Here is a 23624-nt window from a genome sequence, read left to right as displayed (position 1 = left end):
GAGATTTTTTTGAATATTATATATAAAGATTCTACCCCATGAAGGTATTTATGTGATTACATTAAGTGAGATTGTGTACATGAAAAGAACCTTCTAAACTAAATATTAAAAATCTTTCTACAAATAATAGTTATCTAATATGTAAATAAAGTCTGTTTTCTTTGCAAGGGACCAAAGCAAACTGAACTGAGTGCAAAGGGAACATACTGGCTTATTTAAATAGAAAGTTTATTTATTTTTTTAAAGATTTATTTATTTATTTTAGAGTGAGAGCAAGAGAGAGAGAGTGTGTGTGTGCCTGAGTGAGGGAAGGGCAGAGTCTCAAGCAGACTTCTTGCCAAGCACAGAGCCCCATGCAGGGCTCCATTCCCATGACCCATGAGATCATGACCTGAGCCCTGAAACCACGAGTCAGATGCTTAATTGACTGCACTATCCAGGTGCCCCCCGAAAGAAAGTTTAGTGAAAAGTCTAGCTTCAGGTAGAGCTGGATCCAAGGATTCCTGATTTTGTTCTTGTTCTTGTCCAGGGTCTTTTCTGCTCTCTGTAATGGTTCTTTCTCAAGGAAGCTTTCTCCCTGAGGGGCAAATTGGTGGCAGCATCTTTAGCCTCCTAGTCTTCCAGGGTCCACACTAGAATTTTATCATTAGTGTAGGGCTGCAAATAGAGGAGGCGCGGAGCACATTTCTGGTGAGCTGGATGTCTGGGGTCCATGGTTGAAAGCATGAACATTCGTAGAGTTCTTAAGATTCAGGGCTGCTTTTTAGAGGATTGACGGGGATGAAAATTCAAAAGCCCTGATAACTAGGAAGCCCCATTCAAGAGAGGGAAGTCAGGATTTTGCAGTGCAAGTATCCAGGAGCATTATAATTCTCTTCTGGATTATTAAATTGAGAGGTTATAGGACATCTGTGTGCATCGGATAAGAATCCAGGGCCCATAATCTTCCAGGGTCTCTGCAAAAGGAACTGCACGTTCCTCCCCACCCCAACCTCCAGCCCCTGGTCCTAGAGCCTAGAGCCTGTCTGGCTGAGATTTCTTTGCATTGAGGCCCTTAAGATAGGCAGGGGGGCTTTGAGAGGTAAGTTTGTGGTTAGCACTTTAGCTCTGGGCCAGTTGATCATAAACAGATTTTTACAGTGCACATAAAGTACTCCAGTTGCCCACACACATCTACAAGTGGATTTGCACATGTGTTCGTGTGTATACAGACACACACACACACACACACACGTGCACACACACCTCAAAAAGCAATTTTCCCCCCAGAGCATCAAGAAAGTTCCCCTTTCCACTTAAATGCTTTTCCAAATAGTCTTATTTTATTTTATTTTTTTTTATTTATTTCTCTGCCATATCCTTTTCAATCTGGAAAGTGACTTGGCCTCTTTTCCCCCATCTATTTTCTGCCTTCCCGCTATTCAGTTTAGGCATGAAACACAGAACTAGATTGAAAGCATTCAATGGCTATTCAATCGGAGAAGAAAAGAGCCCCTTGGAGCTTTATTAGATATGAAGATCCACAATAAAAATCAATTTCTGCCTCTTTATGCAGTTTAAATGACAAAGCACCCACCCATTCTGCAGCCATTGTGCCGGGGAAATGTAATTCAGTCCCCGAGCTGGGCCCAGGGCGCCGCAGACTCCCTGACCTGCACTGACAGATTCCAATATGATACAGACCTTCGGAGATAATGACAGCCACTTCATCTCACTGCAAGAAAAAAGTTATCTGATATCTTTGAGGGTTAAAAGGCTATGTGGGCAGCATTTTCAATAACCCACTAAATCAGCATCTTAAAAAATACCTAAGCTTTGTTCCTTTAAAAAAAATTTGCCCCTTACTCCTAACTCCATTTCTGAGCCCCAGATGACGGTGTCACAAGTGTCTCCTGCCAAACCTATTGAGGCTTCTTCAGCACAGAAAGGGAACCTCCTAGATAATTAGTCCAAAGGAAAACAAGGTGAGAGAAATGTCTTTATTCCTCTAAGGAATACAATCTTCAGGTGTCCAGGTCTTAGCAATATAAATGAAATGAAACCAACTTCAAAACAAAACAAAACAACACAACCCTGGTCCCAGACCTGTTCTAAACAGTTTAAAGTGTTACTATAAAAAGTTTTCTTAGCAGGAATGGACCAAGTCCCTTTAGTAGAAAGAAGTTTGTGCTTGGAGAAAGTTTGTAACGGAGTTGTTGTCAAGGGAACCACTGGAAGCATTCCTAAAGTCACACAGAGGTCTTTGAATCCAAAACCCCCACCTCCTTCTTTCCCTACCAGCACTGCTGGAACCACTGGCTCATTCTAGAAACTAATGCCACTGGTCATTAGTTTCCAGGAGCAGAAAACGATCTAGAGAGAAGCAGGGGGGAAAGCTAAGGAGTGAGAGGTGTATTTCTCCTTTTGTTTAAAGTGAATTTAGGATGGTTTGCCTGCAGGAAAACATGTAATGGGAAATCAGTCCTGGTGGTTCACATTCTGAGCCTGGAGAGGGACACACCAATGTGAACTTCACTTTCTCACTCTGACCAAGGGAGGGTAGAAGGGTAAAGACATGGAGAGAGATAATCTGTTCTCTGGTCCCTGGGAAGAACTCAGAATGAAAAGGCTTATGGGATGATTAAACAATGAGGGAAGGACTTTCGGTTGAGAAAAGCACAGAATGTTACAAAACCACCTGGTCACAGCCTATAGGTAACAGGAGGAATTAGAATGAGCCAGAGGCAGTGCTGGTGGAGAGAAGAGGAAGTAGAGGTTCTGGGTTCAAAGAGCTCTGTGTGACTTTAGGAAAGCTTCTCACAGCCTGGGCCTCATCTCTCCAGTTGACAGGGTATGAAGTCTCTGCCAAATACTCCTTAAAATCCCTTTTATTGTCTTCATAATCTATAATTTGATCCCCAAATACAGTTATTAAATATATATGATATATAATATTGTAACATATGATATACAACTATATATGTGTGTGTGTGTATATGTATTGTTATTATCCTTTGATTTTTAGGTTTTAAAAATGCTTTGCAACCAACTGTTCTAATAAACATTCTTTAAAAAGTGGAAAATTTCAATTTAGCTCCAGATCTGAGAAAACATGACACTACTGCTCAGGCAGGCCTGTCATGGCCAATAGGTTTTGTCTTGTGTGCCAACTCTGACTGACAGGCAGTGGCTATCTCGAGCAGTGCTGTCTGATAGAAATATGGGAAACATAAAAGTGAGCCACATTTGTAAATTTTTAAAAATGTGGTAAAAAACACATGACACAGAATGTACCCTCTTAACCATTTTAAGGGCACAGTACAGTAGTTTTAATTATATGCAACTGGTTATGCATCAGTTCTCTGGAAATTGTTCATCTTGAAAAACTGAACTTTATGCCCATTAAACACAAACTCCCTGTCCCCCCTCCTCTGGTCCTTGGCAGCCTCTTCTCTACTCTCTCTTTGGTTCTGACTATTTTAAATACTTTCTATGCATGGAATCAGACAGTATTTGTCCTTTTGTGACTGGCTTATTTCACTTAGCATAAGGTTCATGTATGATGTAGCATGTGACAGGATTTCCTTGTTTAAGGCTGCATATTATTCTATTTTAATGTATGTATCACATTTTTATTATTTATTCATCCATTGACAAACATGTGGGTTGTTTCTACATCTTGGCTTTTGTGAATAATGCTGCAATGAACATGAGTATGTAAATATTTCTTCAAGATCCTACTTTCAAGTCTTTTGGACAAATACCCAGAAGTGGGGTTTTTGGATCATATGGTAACTCCATTTTAAATTTTTTGAGGAAATTCCATATATTTTCCAGAGTGGGTATACTATTTTATAATCCTACCAATAGTGTACAAGCATTCTGATTTCTTCATATCATCTTTAATATTTGATATTTTCTGCCTTTGTTTGTTGACAGTGGCCATCCTAACAAGTATGAGGTGATACCTCATTGTGGTTTTTATCTGCGTTTCCCTATGGATTAGGGAAGTTGAGCATCTGTCACGTGTTTGTTGGCCATTTGTATATCTTCTTTAAGAAAAGTCTATTCAAGTTCTTTGCCCATTTCTTAATTAAATTATTTGTTTTGTGGCATTGAATTGTAGGAGTTCTTTGTATATCCTACCTAGTAACCATTTTTCAGATATATAATTTGCAAGTATTTTCTCCCATTCTGTAGGTTGCCTATTCACTCTGTTGTTTCCATTGCTGTGCAGAAACTTTTAAGTTTGACGTAGTCTCATTTGTCCATTTTTACTTTTTTTTAATAATAAATTTATTTTTATTGGTGTTCAATTTGCCAACATACAGAATAACACCCAGTGCTCATCCTGTCAAGTGCCCCCTTCAGTGCCCATCACCCATTCATCCCCACCCCCCGCCCTCCTCCCCTTCCACCACCCCTAGTTCATTTCCCAGAGTTAGGAGTCTTCATCTTCTGTCTCCCTTTCTGATATTTCCTACCCATTTCTTCTCCCTTCCCTTCTATTCCCTTTCACTATTATTTATATTCCCCAAATGAATGAGACCATATAATGTTTGTCCTTCTCCGATTGACTTACTTCACTCAGCATAATACCCTCCAGTTCCATCCACGTCGAAGCAAATGGTGGGTATCTGTCATTTCTAATGGCTGAGTTATATTCCATTGTATACATAAACCACATCTTCTTTATCCATTCATCTTTTGATGGACACCAAGGCTCCTTCCACAGTTTGGCTATTGTGGACATTGCTGCTAGAAACATCGGGTACAGGTGTCCTGGCGTTTCATTGCATCTGCATCTTTGGGGTAAATTCCCAGCAGTGCAATTGCTGGGCCGTAGGGCAGGTCTATTTTTAACTCTTTGAGGAACCTCCACACAGTTTTCCAGAGTGACTGCACCATTTCACATTCCCACCAACAGTGTAAGAGGGTTCCCTTTTCTCTGCATCCTCTCCATTTTTACTTTTGTTGCCTGTGCTTTTGGTGCCATATCCAAGAAATCATGGGAAAATTCAATGTCATGAAGCTCTCCTTGGTTTTCTTATTGGAGTTTTTCAGTTTCAGGTCTTATTCTTATCTTTACTCCATTTTGAGTTCTTTTTTGAACATGGTGTAAGATAACGGTCCAGTTTCATTCTTTGACATGTGGCTATCCAGTTTTCCCAGCATGATTTATTGAAAAAATTATCCTTTTTCCCACTGTATAGACTTGACATCCTTCTCAAAGATCATTTGACCATGTGCTGAGGGGTTCCCATGTGTAATGTTAATGATTTTTCTAGAAATCATGTTTTTTTTAAAAAAAGAAACAGGATTTATCAATGATATGTGTGTGTGTGTGTGTGTAGTTTAACTCAATATATCTAAAATCTTCAAGATATAAAATTATATTTTAAAAGATTTACTTATTTGAAAGAGAGATCACCAGCAAGGAGGAGGGGCAGAGGGAGAGGGAGTAGGAGATTCCCCAGCAAGCAAGGGAGCCTGATGCAAGGCTCAATCCCAGCACCCTGGGATCATGACTTGAGCTGAAGGCAGATGCTTAGCCAACTGCGCCACCCAGGTGCCCCAAGATATAAAATTATTAAATATTTTATATATATTTTAACTACGTTTTCAAAATATAATGTTTGTTTTACATGCAAGCACATGTCAGTACAGACTAGTCATATTCAAGTGCTCAATAGCCAGATGTAGCTAGTGGCTATGAAAATGAACACCCATTCATGTCTAGATACTTGTGTTGAGGATAATGAGTTTCCTTGATCAGTTAGCTGTGTCTGTAATGGATAAAATTTAGGACTGAACCCATAGCATGTCATGTATTTGTCAGCCTGGCTTAGGTCACAACCAAGACTATAACTATGTTCCCATTTTACCATAATTTTAATTTTGGGTTTTTGTGCTGAGATGACATCAGAAAGATCTCTATTTTTCCATTGAAAAGAATAATGGGTTTAGGGATTTGGAGTATTGGAGCAAGTTTTCCTTAGCAGATACAACTTCCCACATTTGGAAGAAAGTATCTCTGTTTTAGAAGAACCCATCCTAAAAAAGAAATAGAAGAACCCTTCCTAAGAGCTGAGATCCATATTTCTTCTCTGTGGTCTGAATTAGTTGGCTACTTCACTGTGAGGTCAGACAATGAACACCAACCAACCTAGCCTTCAGTTGTATAGTTGGAGTTTAAGTGGAAGACAAGCAAAATATCTTAGCATGTATCCTCAACCTTGCTCACACCTCTAAATTGATCATTGTGGTATCTTTTTCTAAGCTAGAAAGAGTTTTAAAAAAATCAGGTTCCCTTTAAAAACAGATACATCTTTAGTAACCAAAGCATCTTCTCAGTTATTAAAGCCTTCATCTGAGTGTGTGACCATATAGTCTTCCCCTTTTTCAGAGCTATCAGGGGTTAATTTGTGCCTATTTTATTATAACCTACTACAGCCAGACTGTTTTTCAAAATATGAGCAGTCATCATTACCTTCCTTGCTGACTGTTTCTTTAATCTCTTTGTCTTTGACAGAAATCATGGCATAATCTTTGGCATTTTAAAATTCATCTTCCCAAGTCTAGTTTACTAGAGATAAGGATAATGTTTGTCTTCAAGTTCAAGGAAGCCAAGAGAATGAGACTGGAAGGGCAGCCAAGATAATTTAGTAGGGTCAGCCTTTTTAGGATTTTATACTGTTTCTGGGTTATTTCTTTGAAGTTGAGTTCACACTGGAAATCATGGTATAAAGGTTAGAGCTACTGTAGTATTGATTCTTAATTTACAGAGTGATTATTTCCTAGGAAGTCAACTTCAGATTCTTTGGGTAATGACACACATGGTTTATTCCCTATAGAATATTTCTTGGCTCGTCTTTCTTAAAAGGCTTTATTGTGTGGCCTTGAGGAAATTACTGATTATACTAGTATCAATATAATGCAACTGAGGTAGGATATGAGAAACATTAATAAAAATGTTAGTGAATCACTTGGATCCTGTTGAAGTAAAATAAAAATTCCATAATGAGATAGATACTTTGTTATGAAAGATTCTGTCCTAACTTGGAAGCTGAAATTCTTGGACTAGACTCATTCCAATTTTGATGTTTGATCGAATACTTAACTGTTCCTATCTGTTCACAGAAAACTTTCTAGAGGATAACAAAACCCAGTTAAGAGCCCCATCATTAGTCTGTTCTCTTCAGACAAAATATTAAAGAAAGACTGATTGAATTGCTCATAAGGTTCAGAGCTGACCTCCCTGCCTTGTACCCAGGTGGTACAGCAAAGCCAGCTGAACTGACAGAGCAATGAGATAAGGGAGTAATACTTTGCCACATCCCAGGTGGTCACAGCTGGCACTGGAAAGGTTTTTCAACCTAAAGATTCCTGCTTCACAAGTTCGGAGGTTAAAGAGGGAAGACTTAGTTGGCTAAGTGCTGGAGCTAGAAACCTTCTATCTTGATTCTGTGATAGAAATTTAATTTCAGTTGAATTGTCATTTGTCCGGCTTCAGGAATGAATCACAGTTGGTCAAGCCATTGATTAGCTTTGAAGTGAACCAGTTCTGGACAAAGAAATATAAAGAGAGAAGATTTCCTTCTTTAAAGAAGGATTTCCCTCCCCTATAAGAAGTAAAAGGCTACAAAGAAAAAGCCCCTGCTTTGCACAAGCCTATTTCCTAACAGTGGGCTTACAAGGAACTGGTAGTTCTCAAAGTGTGGTCCCCAAACAGCAACAATAACACCATTGGGCAACTTGTTAATAATATATATTCTCAAAAGTTAACTATTGGGATTTCATCAACATAAAAAGCTTTTGCAAAGGAAACAGTTGACAAAACTAAAAGGCAACCTATGGAATGAGAAAAGATATTTCCAAATATCAGATAAAGGACTAGTATCCAAAATCTATAAAGAACTTATCACACTCAACACCCAAAAACCAAAAATTCCAGTCAAGAGATGGGCAGAAGACCTATACATTTCTCCAAAGAAGACATACAAATGCCAACAGACACATGAAAAAGTACTCAACATCACTCAGCACCAGGGAAATACAAATCAAAACCACAATGAGATACCACCTCACACCAGTCAGATAGCTAAAACTAACAACTCAGGAAACAGCAGATGTTGGTGGAGAAAGAGGAACCCTCTTACATTGTTGGTGGAGATGCAAACTGGTACAGCCACTCTTGAAAACAGTATGGTGGTTCCTCAAAAAGTTAAAAACAGAGCTACCCTACAACCCAGCAATTACACTACTAAGTATTTATCCAAAGGATACAAACAGTGATTTGAAGGGACACATGCACCCTAATATTTATAGCACCATAGCCAAAATATGGAAAAAGCCCAGATGCCCATTGACAGATAAATATATAAAGAATAAGGAGAAGGAAGGAAAAATAAGATAAGATGAAAACAGGGAGACACACCATAAAAGAATCTTAACTATAGGAAGTAAACTGAGCATTGCTGGAGGGGCAGGGGGTGGGGGGATGAGTTATGGGTGTTAAGGAGGACATTCGATGTATGAGCATTGTGTGTTATATGTAACTGATGAATTGCTAAATTCTACCTCTGAAGCCAATAATACACTATATGTTAATTAAATTGATTTTAAATAAAAAACTTTAAAAAATGTTAGCATAGCAGGCCTGGTGACTGCTTTCCTTAGAAGGTCCTGCTTACAAGGTGTCTGAAAACTGGATCTCAGGAGGGTTCCCATCACTCCCTGTTCAGAATAGTTCACTATGCCTAAACTTTAAAAGTAATATCATTTATACTGAACAGCTGCTTTCTGGAATTTTGGTACCTACTAGGCAGAAAATGCTTATGTGAATATCCCTCAGTGAAAACACTGCGCACTGAGTCTCTAGTGATCTTCCTTGGTAGACAACATCTTGTATGTGTTGTCACAACCCATTGCTGGAGGAATTAAATGTATCCAGTGTCGAGAGGGCTCTGGAAAGCTTGTATGTGATTTCCTCCAGCCTTTACCTCATGCGCCTTTTCCCTTTGCTAATTTTGTTTTGTATCCTTTTGTTGTAATAAATCTTAGCTCTGAGTACTAAAAACAAACAAACCAACCAACCAACAAATAACTTCTCAGGACCTATCCCAGACCTACTAAAACAGAAATTCTGGAGGTGGGCCCCCGCTACTGTATTTTAACAATTTCCGGAGATGATCTGCTACATGCTAACATTGGAGAACCACTGGTAAGGAGGTGATGTTTGGAGCTACTGTATCCTCCTTGGTCTCTGACCTCAATTCTAATGGCAGCACTGAGTAATGTAGAAGATGAATCCTAATGTTTCTGAATTAACCAACCCAGGAATTACCTATCTTTTGACTTCTTGAATGAGATAATAAAATATTGTCTAACATCCTAGGTAAGTAAAAAACCCCAAATGAATAATACATTATTACTATAACTCAGGGGTTGGCAAACTGTGACCCACAGGCCAAATCTGGTCCATTCCTCATTTTTGTGTGGCTTGTGAGCTAAGAATGGTTTTTACATGTTTAAATGAGAAAAAATTTTTAAAAATAATATTTTATAACATGTTAAGTATATATAAAATTCATATTTCAGTGCCCATAATTAAAAATATCATCTGTTTATGTATTTTCTGTGGCTGCTTTCATGCTATGATATGTACACAGTTGAGTAGCTGTGATAAAGACCATATGTCCTATAAGCTTAAAATACTCCCTAGTCCTTTACCGAAAATGTTTGCTGATCTTTGCTATAATTGACTGATCCTCTTCACTTCTTTAGGGCCAGAAGAAACAAAACCCACACCCTTTCAAATTTTCCTGTTATACAGGTACCTCTTTGCTTTTATGAGCCGGTCTGCTGTCTCCCTTCCTAAGATCTTTCTCCCTTCCCTAGATCTGTCCAGCAACCTGGAGGAGTAAGTCCTACTTCTAATTTCCAGCAGAAGGGAACTCGGTAGTCTGCCCATTACTTCTGTCCCTGGTGGGTCCTTGTCTGCCACTGCCTTGATTCTCTTTCGTACAGATGCCACACAGTCCAGGATGGTACCCTCTCCATGTCACATGCACATAGTAAATGTTTTATTTTCAGAGCAAAGCTATTATGTCAGGATGGCTGGGTCCAGTGGGGCTGCTGGAATTAACGTCTTTCCTCCAAACCTGTAGGATCATATGTGGCCTGGGTCATTAATCCTGATGTCCCTTCCTATCAGTTAGCTCCTCCCTAAGGATCATGGTGCCCTTTTCTTTTCCTAGTTCTTTATTTTTAATTAAAATACAGTTGACATATAATATTATATTAGTTTTAAATGTACAACAGTGATTTAACAATTATAAACATTATGAAATGTTCACCATAAATATAGTAATCATCTGTCATCAAAGTTATGATATTACTGACTATATTCCTTATGCTATACTTCTCATCCCCATGACTTATTTGTCTTCTTACTAGACGTTTGTACCTCTTAATCTCCTTCACCTATTTCAGCCATCTCCTTCACCCCTCTCCCCTCTGGAAACTACTGGTTTATTCTCTGTATTTACAAGTCTGTTTCTATTTTTGTTGTTTGTTCATTTGTTTCTTAGACTCTATACATAAATGAAATCAGATGGCATTTGTCTTTTTCTGTCTGACTTATTTTACTTAGCATGATACCCTTTAGGTCCATCCATGTTGTCACAAATGACAAGATTTCATTTGTTTTTATGACTAACATTCCATTGTGTATATATACTACACCTTCTTTATCCATTCATCTATAGATGGTCTTGGTGTCTTTTTCTGTCCACTGACTTTGACCAGAATCACTGTCATCCCATGCCACAGTCTCCCTTAACTATGAACCTTACTTCCAAGAAAACCCCTGGTCCTTCAGAGCTCTGGATACCAAGATGTGGGATAGATTTTGCTAAACCATGTAGAGGAAGAAAGACCTTCTTTTCATTTCTTCTCCCTACAAAGTAAGGGGTAAAGGCCTCCCAAGTGACTTTATCAGAATAAAGAAATTTTTTTTGCAGTTAAACTTTTATTCTTTAAATCATGGTCAGAAAACTTTTCTTATGAAAGGTCAAACAGTAAATATTTCTAGCTTGATAAGCCATGCAGTCTTTGTTGCAACTAATCGACTCTGTCCATGTGATGTGAGAGCTACCATGGATCGTCCTGAGCAGATGTATAAAGCTGCGCTCCAAAGCACTGTCCAGGAACAGCTTTAAGGTAACTTGCTCCTCTCTAACACATGGAATTAGCTGATACAACTGTTTCCTATAGCACAGTAAAACTGATGGCAGATTCTTTGACACTCTTCTGATCATGAGGCGACACATCGGCACTCCTCTTCAATCTGGGCTTACATGTGTCTGCTTTGATCCAGAGTATGGGAGAAGAGATGCAATGCCCATCCTGGGCCCAACTTCTAAGAGGACTATCAGGTTTTGCTTCCTTACCCTGTGCCCTGAGCCACCATGGAAGGAGCTCAACTACCCCAAGGCCACCACGTTGTGAGGAAGCCCAAGCTAGCCATGTGAAGATAGAGATGCTGATCCATGGCCAGTCCCCCGTTACTTCCACCCTTGTCATTTGAGTCTTTCAGTTGAGAACCTAGAAATCAGGAAGTAGAGAGAAGCTATCCCCATTACACCTTGTCCAAATTTCCTCCCCACAGAATCATGGGATGTAACAATAAAGAACTGTTGTTTTAAGGTACTATGTTTCTAGCAGTTTGTTATAGAGCAACAGATGGCACAGAACTTTACTATGATGCTGAATTTTGCTCTTATCAGAGTTTAACACTTATCAGAGGGAGGCTAGTCTGCCTTAAAAAGAAATTTCCTTCAAATAAGGTCTGTAGTTTAGTTAATGGTGTGGTACCAGTACCAAGATGAAATGTGAATTCCTAGTTTTGAGAATTGTATGATTGTTGTATCAATTTTTAACATTAGGCTGGATGAAGGATATAATTGAATTCTCTGAACTACTTTTTGCAACTTCTCTGTAAGTCTAAAATAATTTCAGAATAAAAAAGTAAACAATCTTTTTCATCTATACCTTGTTCTCTTTTGTCTTGGAGCCTGCATCTGTAGAACGCAATCTTTCTCATGGAAAATTGCCAGAGGCAGTTTCATGTGTCTCTATTTAAATCTCCCAGAAGTCTTGGCATGGCACTGCCATCATGCAGGAAATGCAGGTCTTTAAATTTCTACCTGGGCTGTGTCCATCTCAGAGCCCTGTGCTCAGAGCTTGAAGAGAATTTCTGACACTTCTCTGTATGGCTCTCAGTGGCCCTGCCTAAAGGGGGTGCTAAACAGATATGAGAAAAAACTAAAGCAATTGGGGGTCATTTACCTTGTAAAAGGGATCTGAACCAGCACATCTACTGCCATCAGTCACGCAGTCACAACTGCAGAATGTCTGTGACTTTAAGAACTCCTCCTTCTTTGCTCAGAACCTCGCTTTGTTGGCATCATCCCTCATCCTGAGAAAACAACTAAACCAAAGACTACCCTCTTCTTATATCCTACCCTAAGAACTTCCAAGCTCAACCCATAAGCAATAAAAACTGTGCACCCCATTTTCATTATAAAACCCCATTTAAGAATTGCCTGTATAGTAGTATTCCCTATTGATGCAGTAAGTCAGTAAGACTGTGTTATTCTGTTACTAGGTTTCTTTCTTTGAGGAGGGGCCTTACCATACAGAAGAGTGAGGAGGGAGATTGAAATTGGAGCTTCTCGGTATAGAGAGATTTTTGAGGTGGGTTGCCAACAAGGATTTTTCTCATAAAAAATAGATTAAAAGTGTGAATCAGGAAAAAAAGGACAAGTGTCATTTACTCATTTCATGTTTCATCTAAATGTGTCAAGTGCTGAGGATTCAGAGGATAAAAAGATGTCTCTTTTTGTGATGCAGAGACAGATGCGTAAACACTCTGGGACAAACAGCAATGGCCATGGTGACAGAAGAAAGCAACAGAGGCCTTCAGAACACAGGGGTGGTTCACTTTGCTGAGCCCCATATTAGTGCCCACTTTCTTGCACTCAGTCTGCTGCAGCCACACTGGCTTCTCTGTTCTTCTTCTAACATGCCAAGCTTGGGCTCCACTTCAGGGTCTTCGTACTGGTTGTTCTGTCTGTAACATTCTACTCTCAGGTATTCATGCAGTTCACTCCCTCAATTCAGGTCTCTGCTCAAATGTCACTGTAGCTAAAATTTCTACTTCCCAATGCCCCACTCCCTTTCTCTTTAGACTTTAATTTTCTCAGTACACATTTTCCTTGCCTTGTTTATTGAAACTTTCTCCTAGCAGAATATAAACTCAATGAAGGCATAAAATTTGTCTACTTTGCTCATTGTTGCATCCCCAGAGCCTGGAACAGGGCCTGGTTCTCGTAGGTGCTCAATTAACATTTGTTGAATAAATGAATGAGACAGGAGGTCCTTTATGATCTCCTTGTCTCTTCCTATCACCCTTACTCAACTTTTCTTTATAACACTTGTCACCACTTTTGACTGTTTTAACCTTTTTTGTTTGTTTGTTTTCTGTCTGTCTCCCCTCTCCATGAGGACAATTTTGTTTTATTCATTGCTATATAATCTCTGTGCCCAGAATAATCTCTGGAACTTGGTTAATGCTCAATTTTTTTGAAGAATGAATTCATAAATAAGTGTATGAGTAAGTGAGCAAATAAATAGAGAGCATCTGTTGACTGTTTCTACCCATCTTGGCTACATTTCCCATTTCAGACTTGTAAAGCTCAAAGACCAAGCTTCATTGAACTGTGCCTCTCTGGGGTGCTTAAGAAAAAGCCAATAGGAGGAAGAACCTGGTAAGCAAGACCTCAGCCCAGCTGACTGAGAGGCTCCCTAGACCTTGAAGCTGGCCTTAAAAATGGGTAGAAAGGGGACAGAAACTCTTCCTTTCCTTCTGCAAGGAAAACTGCTTCACACACAGACTATACACCGACTGGTATTTCTTCTCCTAAATAAACACAACTTCTCATTTCTCTGTTCTGTTAATGTCTTTGCTCTGGTCCCTGTCCCCATCCAAGATGTGAGAGTGTACAAAAGAGAAGAAAAGAAGTGCCATTGTGCATTCATAGCACCCTGGCCTGATCAGAATATTAGAACTACCTGGACTGGAAGGAATTTGCATAACTCCCTCACTAGATCCTCATTCCCTCTTCCTCCCTTTAATTCTAGCCTTTAGAAGCTTTGCAGGGGTTTTTAATTACAATCAAAAAAGGGCATGTACAGTAGTTAAGTAAAATAAAATAACAATACTTAAAATTACAATTGAGCCCCAAACGATGGACAGTTTATTCTCTGCCTTAAAATAAAATAGCTTTCATCTTTTCCCCCTTACAACAGCCTCCTCCGCCTAGATAATGCATTTCGTTAGATTTATTTGCTCAGCCCCGAAAACTTGACACTAAGGGGATTATTTAGTTTTAGATTTGCTGTAGTCCATAGTAATAGCCAACAGGGAAGGGAATGAAGCAGCAATATTAGCAGGGTGATGGGAGGGGAGGGGGCCGGGGAGGGGGCTGTGCAGTCTGCGGCTAAGCAAAACTGCTTGCATAAACACCATTAAGAAGATTTAGACATCGCTTTCCTTATCATCAGCACTCCTGGAAGAAATAAAAAAAAAAAAAAAGAAAAAAAAAAAAAAAAGAAAAAAGGGAAAAGGGACAGGCCTTGACTTGCTGTGTATGCGTTTCCATTAAAGGTTCAATAGGAAATAAAACCAGCTGAGAGTCCAAATGCAGCGATGCTACAGACCCATCCACGCTGCCTCATCATGGTCCAAAAGAGACATTTGTTCCACATGTTACTGGAAGGAGCAGCTGGACAGAGAACAAAACACCCATCATCTCATCTGTGGTGAGCATAGGAACCGAAGGCTGCTGCCCAGGGGGAGCCGTGCTCTCCTGTATCACATCCTCACTTCCTTCCCAAAACCTCCACACATGCACACCTCACATCCCAGGATCAAATATTCCTGACTGTTCATGCTCCACCCCAACTGCTCATTTGCAGGGCATCGAGGACAGGAACTGGTAGGAAATAAGAAGAAACTGTAGTGATAGAAAGATGTGCTGTCTGTGTGTGGCTGCAGGATTGAGAAGGGTATGTTTGTCAAAGAGAGAGACTGAGGGGAGGGGAGAGGAGAGGGAAGAGGGGAGAGGAAAAGGGAGAGGGGAGGAAAGAGAGGAGAGGGGAAGGGAGGGCAGGAGAGGGGAGGGGAAAGGACAGGAGAGGGAAAGATAGAGGAGAGGGAAGAGGAGAGGGACAGAGAATGAAGGAGACAGAGAGATGAGATGAGTCTGAACAAGGAGAGAGGGGGAGAGGAGGAAACTGTGGTCAAAGGGAAAGTGAGAAAACATTTTAGCAGTTGGAAGTAGTTTCAAAGTAGTGCTGGAATCAAACAGGCTATTCCCAGAGGAGTGTGTGCCAGTTCTGTCTGTCTGAAAAGTTCTGTATGCACTTAGGGCAATGGAAGAGTTACAACTAGACACTGCATGGCTCATAGAGGACCAGGAAGAGATAATAACTAGGGTGCCTGGCTGGCTCAGTTGGAAGAGCACATGCTACTCTTGACCTTAGGGTGGTGAGTTTCAGCCCCACATGGAGTGTAGAGATTACTTAAGTAAATAAATAATTAAAAAAAGAAAGAAATGGAATTCAAAAAAAAAAAAAGAAAGAAAGAGCAGATAATAACTGCTGTGGGAGTCCAGTTCAGAAATTACATTTGGTATTTTAAACACTGTTCCATTTTCTAGATGCATCTTTTGCAAGGCATCCCTAAATAGTCAAAGGGAATGCATGCACATACACACAGACACACACAGGCCTAGTGAAGTATTTCTAATGATTACAGGGTTTGTAATACAGATTTTAAAAACCTAATTGGTACTAAATATTATTAGCAAGGTACAAATCAACACAAAGAAACATATTTTATTTTATTTTTTTTTTTTTAAATATTTATTTATTTATGATAGTCACAGAGAGAGAAAGAGAGAGAGGCAGAGACACAGGCAGAGGGAGAAGCAGGCTCCATGCACTGGGAGCCCGACGTGGGATTCGATCCCGGGTCTCCAGGATCGCGCCCTGGGCCAAAGGCAGGCGCCAAACCCCTGCGCCACCCAGGGATCCCAAGAAACATATTTTAATTATTAATCTTGTCCATAAAATATTGGCATCGGGCAGCCCAGGTAGCTCAGCGGTTTATCGCTGCCTTCAGCCCAGGGCATGATCCTGGAGACCCGGGATCGAGTCCCACGTCAGGCTCCCTGCATGGAGCTTCCTTCTCCCTCTGCCTGTGTCTCTGCCTCTCTCTCTCTCTCTCTCTCTCTGTCTCTCATGAATAAATTTTAAAAATCTTATAAAAAAAGATAAAAAAAAATAAAATTAAATATTGGCATCTCTGGGCTCCGCACTTTTTTTCTCTCCTTCCACTCACTCACTGGCTTGTTCGTTGTCTGGGTTCAATCACCCATGGACCAGACATCTTAGGAGCCACTGAGGGATGTGCCCACAAACCTTCCTGTTTTTTAGAGGATAATGATAGAATGGATCCTGTGTCCCACAGCAAATTGAGGCCAGCTGGTCACACTCCTCCCACATATACTATCTCATTTCCTTACAGATGCAGAAGCTGATATGTGGAGGAGTTAGGTAAGTAGGCCCAGTCACTCAATAGAAAGTGACCATTCTTCTGCCTGTTTCCTAAGCCTGTGCTCCTAACAAGGACTGTACCACCTCAGTAAGATGAGAGGCTGATGTTTTCAGGACTTTTCATTCTCAGAGCCAAGTAGATCATCTATTCTTTTCAATCAATCTTTCTTAGGCTTATTAAACTCTCACAGGGATAAGAGAGTCAGAGTGGAAAATCTTAGCCCTTAGACTCTCATAACTGTGAGCCAAGAGTGAGAGAGAGCTGCCTGGACAGGTTTACAGTTGTGATATAAGTCCACAGGTGTACAGATAGGGACTGAAGCTGAACAGCCTAAGGGTCACCTTTGTAGCCATCTATTCAACAGAAACCAGGAAGATCTGCTTCATATGGGCATGCTGAATGGGCATATGTGCCTTGGGGCCCATCTACCAGGTATCCAAGGTCCGGTATGGGAAACATGTAGTCAGCCACCCATGGTTCTCTTCGACCTCCACATACCCTCAAACCCAGGACACTTGGTCCCCCGGGACACTTGGTTTTACATGTGAGCTCACTGAGAGTAGGGCCTATTTCTGGTTCAGGCCTGTATCCCCAGCAGCAGTACTCTGGACACAGAATGAGAGTTTAGTAAACACTGTTGAGTATCATTGTCTGCTTCAATGCAACCACAGGCTGCTGGAAATCTTCCTTTGTTCAGTGCCACCAAGCAGGACCAACTTAACCATTACAGATAGACAACTAGCTCTGCTATTTTAAAATGTTTTCTAGTAAGAGACTTATCCACAATCCTTAATAATACATTATAGCATTTAATAGCCCCCTTGTCAAGAAGTTCTTCCCGTTAGCCAACTTCTCTCTCCCGTGGAATGCCAAACATACTTTCACTGCCTGTCCCCCGTAGAAATGGAGAATAATTAACGATACACCATTCCTTATGTAATAATTCTTTATCTGCTTGAAGGTTATTTACTGATCTTATAAAAATTGTCTTTCTATTGCCCTAGTCCCAGGGTGCTAGTATAATGTAATGATAGAAAAGTAAGGACTGACACAAACCCTAACCTCCAGTTCTTTCCTGCCATGATTTTAATCGAATGTCAAATGAAAAGATGGGCAAGTAATAAGGGCCGAGGTCAATACCACTCTGAGATGTCCCACCGTGCAGGGTTGTTTCTGTGTAGCTGTAGCTCATGCTGACATTCTGCAAAGCCCACTGGCCTCCTGCCCCTGGGCCTCAGAGCACAGCTACCATGGGCAGGCCCTTACCTTTTGAAGGGCTGTAGCCATTATCTGGGATCCTTGAGTTCAACACAAATATGTCAAATGTGTATGCCCATAGCCAGATTTTTCAGTACCTATGCAAAAATTCTTTAGGCATTATTCCAAAAACTTTATATATATTATCTTTTCTGACCCTCACTACTACTTACAAAGCAGGTTTTATTATTATCCCCATTTTACCGAAAAGAAAATGAAAGATAAGACTAGTTAGCTAACTTTTACCCGGTCCTACAGCTTATAATTGGTAAAGCCAGAATCTGAACCCTGACGGTCTGATTCCAGAGTCTATGCTTGTGACCCAACAATGTGATCCCACCATGGCTGAGCACAGAACATGGCACACAGCAGGCACCCAATATATGTCTGGTGAATTTCTGTGGGATGGGTGATATATTTCCTAAGGTTCTGCTTATCCAAGTGAATCTTTTCCAGCAAGCTTCAGCTTTCCTTTCTAAACATTATTCTGCCTATCAGAAAATCAAAAGCAAAACTTCCAGAATTCAAGAGTAGCATTGATGCAGGGAACATCAAATTCTCAAAGTCAATGGCTCTCCTTTTGTAATAGAGGAATGAGTTTGATTTAAGAAAGAACACAGAATAGTTCTCAAGGAGATTAAACTCAGTATATTTTAGATATAATTCACATGATAAGCAATAAATTAACAAGCACTAAATCAAGCATCCAATATGAACTGATCTGGGATCTAGAAAAAAACAAAAGCCATGGACACTGACCTCAAACATTTTACAGAATAATTACAGTGACAAGATGAATGCAGTAGAATCTTGGAAGAGGCAAGAACCATAGAGTTTTCTGTCCTTCCTTTCAGGGACTCAAGACCCTGCCTGATTGCAATGCTGCTGCCTCTCCCATCTTCAGTTGCTCCAACCCTAATGGCCTTTCTCTTGTCCCTTGAATGTGATGAGTAGGCTCCACCTGAGACCTTTTATATCAGCTGCTTCTTTTATCTGGAAAGCTATGTCCTATTCTTAACATGTTGTCCTTTCATATCACTCAGGTGTCAACTCCAATATGTCTTCCTTAGAGAAGCCTTTCCTGGACTCTGAGGCTACAGTAGACTTTCTATACATACATACATACATACATACCCCCCCCCAACACGTCAGTTTTAGGGTAACTCCTGCTGAATGACTTGATCTTCCTTGTTTATATGTTTACATTTTTTTACTTTAATTCCAGTGTAGTTAACATACAATATCTTACTAGTGTCAGGTGTACAATACAGTGATTTAAGAATTCAAGAGTTCTATACATTTCTCAGTGCTCATCATGATAAAGTGTACTCTTAATCCCTATCACCTATTCACTCATCACCCACCCACCTTCTTTGCATGTTTATGATCTGCCTCCTCTACTGAGTTTCTACCCCTGGACATATGTTGACATTTATCTCTTCATTTAATCAAGTTTATTGGGAAAATGCTCCCTAGTTGTTTTTTTGTTTTAACAGATTTATTGAGATTTGACAAATAAAATACACGTATTTAAAATGTAAAATTTAATAAGTTTTTACATATGTATATGCCCATGAAACTACCATCCTAAGTCAGTGAATATATCACTCCTGAAAGATTCCTCATGCCCTTTTGTAATTACTCACTCACACCCTCCTCACCACTCCCTATCCCCAAGCAACTATAATATAGTTTGCTTTTGTAATATAGTTTGCATTTTCTACAGTTTTCAATTTTCTAGAAATGGAACCCATAAAGTATATACTGATTTTGTCTAGCTTTTTTTACTCATCATAATCATTTTGAAATTCATCCATGTTTCAGATATTTCAATAGTTTGTTCCTTTCTCTTGCTGGGTAATATTCCACTATATGGATGTCCTACAATTGATTTATCCATTCACCAAATGTTGAGGGACATTTGAACTGTTTCCATTCTTTGGCTACTGCAGGTACAGCAGCCATGAACATTCATGGATATGTTTTCATTCTGAGTGAAAAAAGTCAGACAAAAAAGACAATCATACTGTATGATTACATTGTATAAAATTCTAGAGAATGCAAAAAGGTCATCAATGGTTGTCCAAGGATAGAGGTGGAAAGGAGAGGGAAGAAAAGATTATAAAGAGGCATAAGGAAACTTTATGTTTATCATCTTGATTGTGGTGATGATTTCATAGGTATATATGTATGTCAAAACTTAATACATTTTTAACTTTATTTGTGAGCAGAATGTTGAATATCAATTATACTTCAGTATAAAGGTTTAAAATACTGGTCACTCAGAATTAATTTAAAAAACTGTGTTGCTGGATTAAAATAAAAATATAATAAGTTAAAAAATTTTAAATTATAAAACTGTGGTGCATCTGAACAATAGAATTCTACTCAGCAGTAACAAGAAACAAGCTACTGATAAATACAACAATATGCATGAATCACAGAAGCATTATGCTGAATGAAAGAAGCAAAATAGAAAAAACTACAAAATATACAATTTCATTTACATGAAATATTAGAAAAGTGGCAGACATCTGCTTCCAACCAAGAGGGAGCAATAGGTTACAGATTTACCCTCTTGCCTTAAATAATTTAAAAACACCCAAACCCCAAAACACAATAGATAAAATATATGAAATGACAGCTTCACAGCTGATAAACCTTTTTGTACAGTATATTTAAATATTTATCAAAACAAATCTATTACCTTAAAGAAAGGCAATGGTTTTCTAACCACTCAGAAAAAAAAGTCAAAGTCTTTATAAAGCCTTGCCAGGCCATACAAAACATGTTGCTTTTCCTGTGTTTCCATTATGGACATGTTACTGTATTCACATCACACCAGCAATGCTGTTTTTGGTGTTTTTCTCAAGTGATCCAAGTCACCAGTCACTTTGGATTTCTGCATTCTGGCTGGCTAGAATGCTAGGACTGCTGATAGATGCAGACCTAATGCCCTCACATCCTTCAGGCCTCTGCTCAAACCTCACCTTCTAGTGAGGTCCTCACTTACATTCTACTTGAAAGTGCAACACCCTCATCTGGAGCTCTTCTGATTCACCTCCCCTATGTAGCTATTCTTCATAGCACTTATGATCTCCAACATGCTCTATATTTTACCTGCTTATTTTTTAGTGTTCCTCTCCTTGAATGTAAGCTCCACAAAGACAGAACACATTTTCTTCCCTGTTTTCCTTACTGCTCCTTTCTCAGTACCCAGAGAAGTACCTGGCCACAAATCAGGCACTCAATAAAAATGGACTGAAGAGGGGACTGAAACACACAGTGAGGATAAATGAGCACACGAACAATACTTACATCATAGTATTATTGAGAGAATTAAATAAGATGAACTTATTTAGAGGTGTGCCCAGCTGGAAAACAAACTGTAAACTGTATCATTAGTCAGCTTCTTATCTTACATGGGGGAAATCGAAGTAGTGGTGGTGACAATAACAGTAACAATAGCTAATATGTATTAAACACTCTGTGTTAGACACTAATTTGTGTTTTCTCTGCATTAACTCATTGAATAATCTTGCCAATTTTAAGAGATAAGTAGGATTATCATACTCATTTTACAAGTGAGAAAACTGAGGCAGAGAGTGTTAAGTAAATTTCCCAAGATTATAGGGCACAGTTGTGATTCAAACCCAAGTAATCAGGTTCTAGAGCCTATGCTTATGACTACCGTGCAATACCATCTCCTGAAGTCCTGAAACTGAACATTTTTCCTTCCATCTAAAGCTTTCTTTGGCTTCTCTATTAGAAAATATTGCAATTTAAAGAAGCTAATATTCTCAAAGCTGACTTTTAATAGAAACTTTGAGTTTATTTTTCATTAATAATAGGAGTCTGAGACAGTCTCTCCATCATTGGTAGCATGGCTTGAAGAATCATTCTGACAGTAGTATGGGTCAGACTGATCACTGTGACGCCTGACCATGGGGGACTGGGAAAGGGCCACAGGTGCTGAATGGCATTCTTCTGCCTCTAAACAAGCTCCCACAACCCAGGTGAATACATTAAAGACACAGCAACATCTTTGCTGCTGCCATAAGGATTTCTAGGATTGTGAAGATCCACATTCTCCAGTAAGCTTCCCAGGTCTGCATGCTGCTTTTTTTCCAATAATGCCAAGGACTGACTTTTTTAATAGCCAAGAATGCTTAGATCCATAAATGCATTGACAAGAAGCAACTTTAGTCTCAGCTGAAATACTGCTTCACCCAAGGTCAGGATTAATTTATACTCCTGAACTGGCCTCAAGTTAAGAGACATGTAGACAGCTTTATTGGCCTCATTTTCATCCCTTTATAAAGTCAACCACACAGAACCTCTACAGTGGACTTATCCTAGACTTTAAGGGGAAGCCGGCATTTGAATTAGGGCATTTGTGCAGAAGATGAAATGGGATTTATAGGCATCATATTTAAGTTTACTGAGTATTTGCAACACAAGAGCCTACATGTAACAAAGTTAAATGTGAATGGAAAATAAAAACCAGGGTGAAAATATATTTTAAATAGTGGAGGATAAGGAATCTGGGACTGACTTTATCTGACTGAAACATCTCCCAGTTATGATCTAGTCTGGCAATTCTATCTCAGAGGCAGCCATGCACATGATAAACCATTTCCTGATGCTTCTCTCTTTCAGAAAAGACTTCACCCTTGGGACACAAGACAGGCCCACCCACATCCCCCTGCCATAGAGTCATTTTCAAGAATTCTTAACTCAGAGGTTTTTTGCTTTGATGTAAATTCACATTTTTGAGGTCTATCCTAGCAAGATCATAGCTTAACACATGCTCTTAAACTTGCCCAAGGAGCAGCAAAACTCAGAAGACCTGAAAGAATGGTTTTAAAGCTTCTAAAAGCGTCTCTGCTTACCATGTGACAACCACTTAGATTCAGTTCTAAAAAAAAAAGATTTTGTCTGAAAAAAAAAATGAGTTTCAGGGATGTGGATATCATCCTGTCACAGTGGGCTGGGGTCAGAGGTGGCATAGAACAGAATTGTGGAAATGTGTGGGACTTTTTCAGAACCTGGGAGCAAATCGTGAAGGGATAAAGAAACTCCAAAATGGAAACATTTACTATGAGGCCACATCCTCATGTAAACTTAGGATGTGAACTTCAGATCTATCTTAGGGAAATCTGCATGTGGAAATCGTTGGGGCTGTTTCATCGTGCAATATGATAGGATTTCTATCTCCTTATCCATGTGATGTTAGCTGTGGCCAAGAGATTTGCTTTTGTGAGTAAGATGTGAGCATAAATGTTAAGAATCAGTGTGTGCTTCTTCTTTTCATCTGGCATGGTAAACAGCAATTTTTAAGATGTGGCTGTTCCATAAGCCTGGGTCCCTGCTGATCTACAATGGACAGGTAAAGAAATGAGAAAAATTTGTTATTGTCTAAAATCACTGAGATTAGAGAGGGGGGATATTTGTTACTGTGTATATCCTAACCAATGCTGACTGATACAACAGCAGAACCAAATGTTGAAATATTAAATAGAAAAGATATTTGGAATTAAAATAGGCCTTTGGAACAAGACTCTCATTTCCTATTAGGAAGGGTATTTCTGGCTCACTGTTCGGTATGAAGTCAGTTGAAAATAACACAGGAAATAAAAAAAAAAAAACAGAAAAACCTTTCAAATTAGATTAAACTCATAAACAGACACAACTCTGAACCAAA

General features: G+C 39.4%; 1 long non-coding RNA gene across 1 annotated transcript; it reads left to right on the top strand.

The window, feature by feature from the left end:
• The first annotated feature begins 2319 nt into the window (after positions 1 to 2319).
• On the top strand, positions 2320 to 13943 carry LOC140614450 (uncharacterized). Its single transcript, XR_012015303.1, has 3 exons — positions 2320 to 2830; positions 12650 to 12738; positions 13729 to 13943. It is a non-coding gene; the product is annotated as an uncharacterized lncRNA (long non-coding RNA).
• The last annotated feature ends 9681 nt before the right edge of the window (positions 13944 to 23624 follow it).

The sequence above is a fragment of the Canis lupus genome, chromosome 22 (assembly GCF_048164855.1).
Source record: "Canis lupus baileyi chromosome 22, mCanLup2.hap1, whole genome shotgun sequence".
Classification (NCBI taxonomy): domain Eukaryota; kingdom Metazoa; phylum Chordata; class Mammalia; order Carnivora; family Canidae; genus Canis; species Canis lupus.
Note: the sequence above shows the minus strand (reverse complement) of the source record. Positions and strands in the feature narration are given on the sequence as shown.